This window comes from Aotus nancymaae, unplaced genomic scaffold (genome assembly GCF_030222135.1).
Source record: "Aotus nancymaae isolate 86718 unplaced genomic scaffold, 86718_ANA_hifiasm-v0.15.2.pri h1tg000117l, whole genome shotgun sequence".
Classification (NCBI taxonomy): domain Eukaryota; kingdom Metazoa; phylum Chordata; class Mammalia; order Primates; family Aotidae; genus Aotus; species Aotus nancymaae.
This window is the reverse complement of record NW_026988532.1, coordinates 5256144-5263868: the sequence shown is the minus strand read 5'-3', so window position 1 is coordinate 5263868 and position 7725 is coordinate 5256144. Positions and strand designations below refer to the sequence as shown.

At 37.1% G+C, this 7725-nt stretch overlaps 1 non-coding gene across 1 annotated transcript; it reads left to right on the top strand.

Annotated features, from left to right (window-relative positions):
- The first annotated feature begins 6909 nt into the window (after positions 1-6909).
- Positions 6910-7012, top strand: LOC135272622 (U6 spliceosomal RNA). The gene has a single exon (XR_010340639.1). It is a non-coding gene; the product is annotated as a U6 spliceosomal RNA (small nuclear RNA).
- The last annotated feature ends 713 nt before the right edge of the window (positions 7013-7725 follow it).

Sequence of the window (7725 nt, the reverse complement as noted above, 5' to 3'; positions counted from 1 at the left end):
AGGTTCACATCCATGTTGTTACATGTATCAGGATCTTGTTCCTTTGCTTTGTGTTACTGAGTAGTATTTTAACATATGAATATATCTGTTTTGCTTATTCATTTTCTTACTTTTTGAGACAGAGTCTTGCTCTGTCACCTGGGTTGGAGTGCAGTGGTGTGATCTCGGCTGACTGCAACCTCTGCCTCCCGAGTTCAAGCGATTCTCTGGCCTCAGCCTCCCAAGTAGCTGGGATTACAGGCGCCCGCCACCATGCCTGGCTAATTTTTGTAGTTTTAGTGGAAACAGGGTTTCACCATGTTTGCCTGGCTGGTCTTGAATTCCTGACTTCAGGTGATCCGCCCACCTTGGCCTCCCAAAGTGCTGAATTTAGAGGCATGAGCTACCGTGCCCTGCCTGTTTATTCATTTTCTTATTGATAGGCCCTTGTTATTTTCAGTTTGAGCTGTCACAAACAAAGCTACTTTAAATATTCTTACGAAAGATTTTTTTTTTTTTGTGGAAATATGTTTTCATATCTCTTAGAGGAATTGCTGGGTCATGGGTAAGTATATGTTCTAATTCACAACAAAGACTTTATTAATAATTCCCCAGGTGTTTTTCCAAAGTGGTTGTACTGCTTTCCACACAAAAACCTAATATTAGGGAGTTCTAGCTGCCAGGCTGGAGGGCAGTGGTGTGATCACTGCAACATCTGCCTCCTGGGTTCAAGTGATTGTCATGCTCCAAGTAGCTGGGATTACAGGCGCCCCCAATCAGGCCTGGCTAATTTTTGTATTTTTAATAGAGATGGGGTTGCACTATGTTGGCCAGGCTGGTCTCAACCTCCTTACCTCGTGATTCGCCTGTCTTGGCCTCCCAAAGTGCTGGGATTACAGGTGTGAGCCACTGCACCTGGCATAATTTTCTTTTCATTACTGAGTCAAAATTATGCCTCCCCTTTTCTGTTGTCACAGTCATTGTTTTAATTTTCAGATTAAATTATGTTTCTATGTTTTAGCTAGTCACATACTGACTTGCTTCTACCTCCTAAAAATACGCATGTGATCTAAAGACTCCATGTCAGCATGGGAATTCCAACTGTCAGCATGACCCAGAAGCACATCAAAAAGCTTATCCACCACTATCAAGTTGGCTTCATCCCTGGGGTGCCAGGCTGGTTCAACATACGCAAATCTATAAATGTAGTCCATCATATAAACAGAACAAATGACAAATCCATATGATTATCTCAATAGATGCAGGAAAGCCTTCGATAAAATTCAACATCCCTTCATGCTAAAAACTCTCAATAAACTAGATATTGATGGAATGCATCTCAAAATAATAAGAGCTATTTATGCAAACCCACTGTCAATAACATACTTAATAGGCAAAGCTGGAAGCATTCCCTTTGAACTGGTACAAGACAAGGATGACCTCTCTCACCTCTCCTATTCAACGTAGTATTGGAAGTTCTGGCAAGGGCAATCAGGGAAGAGAAAGAAATAAAAGGTATTCATATAGGAAGAGAGGAACTCAAATGGTCTCTATTTGCAGATGTCATGATTATAGATTCAGAAAACCCCATCTTCTCAGCCCAAAATCTCTTTAAGCTGATAAGCAACTTCAGCAAAGTCTCAGGACACAAAATCAATGTGCAAAAATTACAAGCATTCCTATACAGAAATCATAGACAGAAAGCCAAATCATGCGTGAACTCCCATTCACAATGGCTACAAAGAGAATAAAATACCTAGGAATACAACTTACAAGGGTTGTGAAGAACCTCTTCAAGGAGAACTACAAACCCCTGCTCAAGGAAATAAGAGAGAACACAAACAAATGGGAAAACATTCCATGCTCATGGATAGGAAGATTCAATATCATGAAAATGACCATACTGCCTAAAGATTGTATACTATCCCCATCAAGCTACCATTGATTTTCTTCACAGAATTAGAAAAAACTACTTTGAATGTCATATTCAACCAATAAAGAGACCATATAGCCAAGATAATCCTAAACAAAAAGAACAAAGCTGGAGGCATCATGCTACCTAACTTCAAACTATAATACAAGGCTACAGTAACCAAAACAGCATGGTACTGGTACCAAAACAGACATATAGGCCAATGGAAAAGAACAGAGACCTCAGAAATAACACCACTCATCTACAACCATCTGTTTTTTGACAAACTTGACAAAAACAAGCAATGGGAAAATGATTCCCTATTTAATAAATGGTGTTGGAAAAACTGGCTAGCCATATGCAGAAAACTGAAACTGAAACCATTCCTTACACCTTATACAAAAATTAACTCAAGATGGATTAAAGGCTTAAGTGTAAGACCTAAAACCATAAAAAACTTAGGAAAAAAACCAAGGCAGTACCATTCAGGACATAGGCATGGGCAAAGACTTCTTGACTAAAACACCAAAAGCAATGGCAACAAAAGCCAAAATTGACAATGGGACTTAATTAAACTAGAGCTTCTGCACAGCAAAAGAAACTATCATCAGAGTGAAGAGGCAAAGGATATGGACACTTCTCAAAAGAAGACATTTATGCAGCCAGGAAACATGAAAAAAAGCTCATCATCACTGGTCATTAGAGAAATACAAATCAAAACCACAATGAGATACCATCCTACACCAGTTAATCATTTAAAAGTCAGGAAACAATATATGCTGGAGAGGATATGGAGAAATAGGAACACTTTTGCAGTGTTGGTGAAGGTGTAAATTAGTTCAACTATTGTGGAAGACAGTGTGGTGATTCTTCAAGGATTTAGAAACAGAAATTCCTAGCAATCCCATTACTAGGTATATACACAAAGAACTATAAATCATTCCACTGTAAAGACACATACACAAGTATGTTTATTGCGGCACTATTTACAACAACAAAGACTTGGAACCAACCCAAATGCCTATCAATGATAGACTGGATAAAGAAAATATGGCATATATACACCATGGAATACTATGCAGTCATAAAAAAGGATTAGTTCGTGTCCTTTGAAGGGATATGGATGAAGCTGGAAACCATCATTCACAGCAAACTAACACAAGAACAGAAAACCAAACACTACATGTTCTCTCTTATTAGTGGGATTTGAACAATAAGAACACATGGACACAGGGAGGGGAACATCATACACTGGGGCCTGTCAGGTTGTGGAGGGCTGGGGGAGGGATAGCATTAGGAGAAATATCTAATGTAGATGACTGGTTGATGGGTGTAGCAAACCACCATGACACATGTGTATCTATGTAACAATCCTGACGTTCTGCACATGTATCTCAGAACTTACTAATAAAATAAAATAAAATAAAATAAAATTTAAAAAATAGTCACCTATCTGCTCCTCTCCCTCTTTCCAGTGTTCCATTTGAGATATGCATCACCACGTAACTTGTGCCCTTGATGTGGCCTCACAGTGGGTGTTGCTATCTTGTGTCTCGCTCCTTCAATCCATCCTTCCAACCCATCCTCAAGTGACCTATCATAACAAAACCTCAGCAGACAATTCTTCTCACAATCCCTCTCCAGCTCCTTGTCAGTTGTACCTGCATCCCTCCATGGTTGGTCCTGCCTCCCTTTCCAGCATCAGCTCCGACCACTCTTCATCTGATTTCTAACATTCCAGTGGTACTAAAGCAGTTATGATTCCCACAACTCTCCACCCTGATCATTTTTGGTTTCTAGGAAGATATTTTATTTATTCATATATTTATACTCATTCAACACATATTGATGGCTTACCTACAAGGTAGCAGGTACTGATTTCGTTACTTGGAATAGTATGTGAATAAAAGAGATAAAAATCCCTAATTTGGATACTTTGCCTGTGATGCCTGTATTTGTCATCTTCACTTGACTGATTCTTAACTAACATTGTAGTCTCATTTCAGATGTCAAGATTTATTGTTTCTAAGAATTCTCCTGTGATTATTGTTTTTCTTAGACATGCTTCAAATTGGTACATACTAAATGTTCTCATCTGTCTTCTTTTCTTTTGCTATACTTATATCAATTTATTCAAATTAGACATTCACCTATTTCTTAACACTAGTGTGTAAATTCTTTGAGTGCTAAAAGCATGCTTCATAAATCCTTGTAACCAGAGAACCTAGCCCAATTACCATCTAACAAACATGTGTGTTATAGAAAATGCCCATAGAAAAAGGTGATCTCAGAAAGCAATTAGAACTGAACTCTTGGGGAATAAACTCATGACTATGAATGGTAAATTATTAATTATAAAAAGGCTGATTGTCACATGGGATGTCTTAACCTATTTGAACCACTATAACAAACATTTTACAGTTGGTAATCTGCAGACAACAGAAATTTATTGCTCACATTTCAGGAGGCAGAGAAGCACAAGATCAAGGCACCAGCAGATTTGATGACTGGTAAGCCCATTCATCTTAGATAGTGCCTTCTGTGATCTCACTTGGTAGAAGCTGCAAATAAGCTCCATCAAAGCCTCATTTAAAAGGGCAATATTCTCTCATGGCCTACTCCCTACCAAAAGTACCACTTCTCCACTTCTTATTATCAACACATTGGAGATTAGATGTTGACATATAAAACTTGGAGAGACACAAATTTTCAGACCAAAGCATGAGCATTGACCTGGTCATTTTCTAAGTGCTCAGCAAGAAACCAATGGTTCAGAAAAGATTTGAAGCTATTGACCTCTGCTTATTTTCCTCCATCTATCTTTTTAATCTCAACAGAGTCCAAATCATTGTTGATCTGCTTTTAATATTTGCTTTCAGGATTCAGGGGGCTTCACTACTGTTTGTTTGCTCATTTTCAATGACTTTATAATATATCATTAGCAATAATAATTTATTGAGTGTCTCTTTTTCATGAGACATAAGGATGTTGAAATATAATTTAGGAAAGATTAAGATTAAAGTGACTCAGATTCAAGAAAGGATTTCAACTGTGATGTAGATGCAAAAATATATAGAGAACAAGGAAAAATTGAATAGACTTTGAAGTGTGCCCTGATTATATTTCAATCTGAACCTGGACAACTGGTTGTTATTCTTGTTTCTGTGTCCTATATCTACTATTTAGGTCTACCTAAATTGTCTTCTCCTTTCTAGCAGACTTTGCAAGAAAGAAAGAAAGAGAAAGAAAGAAAGAGGAAAGAAAGAAAAAAGAGAGGAAGGAAGGAAGAAAGAAAGAAAAGAAAAGAAAGAATTCTTTTTCATTTTACTTTCCCTGAATCCTTCCCCAGGTAGTAGTTAGTTATGGTAACTACTTAAACATTACCAAAGTTCATTTTTATATTTCTCTTTTGGTATAATTTTTTCTACTGTGACTATTACTACTATGTTCTTTCATAGTGTTTCTCACTTAACTGGAAGAAGAGTAGGATATATCTGAACGCCACAATACTTTTACATTGCATGAATTCAATAAATGATACAAATAACTGGACACAGGCCAGAATGTGTGGACTGTGTTTGAAGTGATGAATAAAATTTATGTTTTGATAATAGAAGTGTTATACATGGAATGGCTTTTTAGGATGATTAGTCGGTTAACCATTTCAATTAAAATGATTTGTAATATTGTGGTATACAGACACTCAAGTAGTAAAAGAACTATTCATTAATTTACAATTGATTTAATTATTCATAAAGAGCTTACTATGTACCCATCAATTTATGTCTCCATAGCTTTTTAGCTTACTATGTACCCAACACTTTTTAGATTTCAGTTACCACGGTAAGCAAAAGCAAGTCTTACTCTCATTCTAGTTGGAGACAATAGTGTGAATGTTAATAAAACAAAACTATATATGAGTGCTCAGGTGCCAACTGAAGGGTATATTCAAAGCAAGGAAAAATAATAGTGACTCAACCAGAAGAAATATTACATAGTTTCTAGATTTCTCAGAAAGAAAAAAACATCAAAATGAGTGAAACCAATTAACTGTATTCTAAGTGGAGAAGGTGGAAGGAATCAGGCCGAAAAAAAAAAAAAATGCCAGAACACTTTCCTGAAAGAAGAGTTAGTGAAAAAGATACTCTAGTGTTTGAAGAGGTTTGTGAATCAGTGTCTGCTGTGGGAAGATAAAAGTGAGGAGATAGAAATAAATCACTTTTTGGTTGAGTGGTAAGACAGAAACAAATATAAGAGTCACAGGATTCTATGGTTAAGCCACATGAGTGTCTACTGAGAATCTCCAGCTCCCTATAAAGAGGCTCCCACTGGGTAAAGGGAAGGAAGAAATCTAGAAAGTCTGTCCTAGGATGAAAGAGGTGGTCCTAAGTAAATAATTACGGTCTATCTCCTCAAAATGTAGGAAGAGTAGAAAAAATGGGAGAGAAATAAGTAAATTATAGACATTAAAGTGTGTGTGAAATCCAGTGTGGGATTTGGGAGAGTCTAAGAAGCTCTAATAGTGGCAACTTTGTGTCATCCGAAAAGCTAGGAATAGTTATCTTGCTAGTCTCCTGAACACTTACTCTATCCCCAATATAACAAATATGTCATGGAGAAGTAATTTTTAAAGTAATTATTTCAAGAAAAATGAAGAACTGTAAGAATAAATGCCTAACGTAGATGACGGGTTGATGGAGTACAGCAAAACAACATGACATGTGTATACCTATGTAACAAACCTGCACGTTTTCCACATGTACCCCAGAACTTAAAGTATAAAACAAATGAAAAATCAAAAAGAATCCATATGGTCAGATGTTGGTTGAGTGTTCTGTGGGATGAACGGCTTAGATGTATAGATGAAAGAACACACGAGAGATTTAAAGCTAACTTCAGCAATTGTTAATTTAAGGATCCTTGGAAACATTATTGGGCGTTTATTATCATAATTGTATGAATGCTAATATTTGTAGCATGCTTACCATGTGTCAAATTCGGTGCTTTACATTAATAACTTGACTCGACAGCACATATACTAAAGTTGGAAGGATACAGAGAAGATTAGCATGGCCCCTGCACAAGGATGACATGCAAAATTGTGAAGCATTCCATATTTTTATCTGTGTACCTGAATGTGATGGGAAGAATGAAATCAAGTTGGCAAACGCTCTTCAGGATATTTTCCAGAACTTCCCCAACCTAGCAAGACAGACCAACATTCAAATTCAGGAAATACAGAGAACATCACAAAGACATTCCTCAAGAAGAGCAACCCCAAGCACGTAATCGTCAGATTCACCAGGGTTGAAATGAAGGAAAAAAATGCTAAGAGCAACCAGAGAGAAAGGTTGTGTTACTCACAAAGGGAAGCCAATCAGACTCACAGCAGATCTCATGGCAGAAACCCTACAAGCCAGAGAAGAGTGGGGGCCTATATTCAACATCCTTAAAGAAAAGAATTTTCCACCCAGAATCTCATATCCAGCCAAACTAAGCTTCATAAGTAAAGGAGAAATAAAATCCTTTACAGACAACCAATTGCTGAGAGATTTCATCACCACCAGTCCTGCCTTTACAAGAACTCCTGAAGGAAGCACTAAACATGGAAAGGAATAACCAGTATTAGTGACTGCAAACATACCAAATGATAAAGACCAATGACACAAAGAAGAAAATGCATCAATTAATGGGCAAAACATTCAGCTAGCATCAAAATGGCAGGATCAAATTCACACATAACAATATTAACCTTAAATGTAAATGGACTAAATGCCCCAATCAAAAGACACAGACTGGCAAATTCGATAAAGAGTCAAAACCCATCAGTGTGC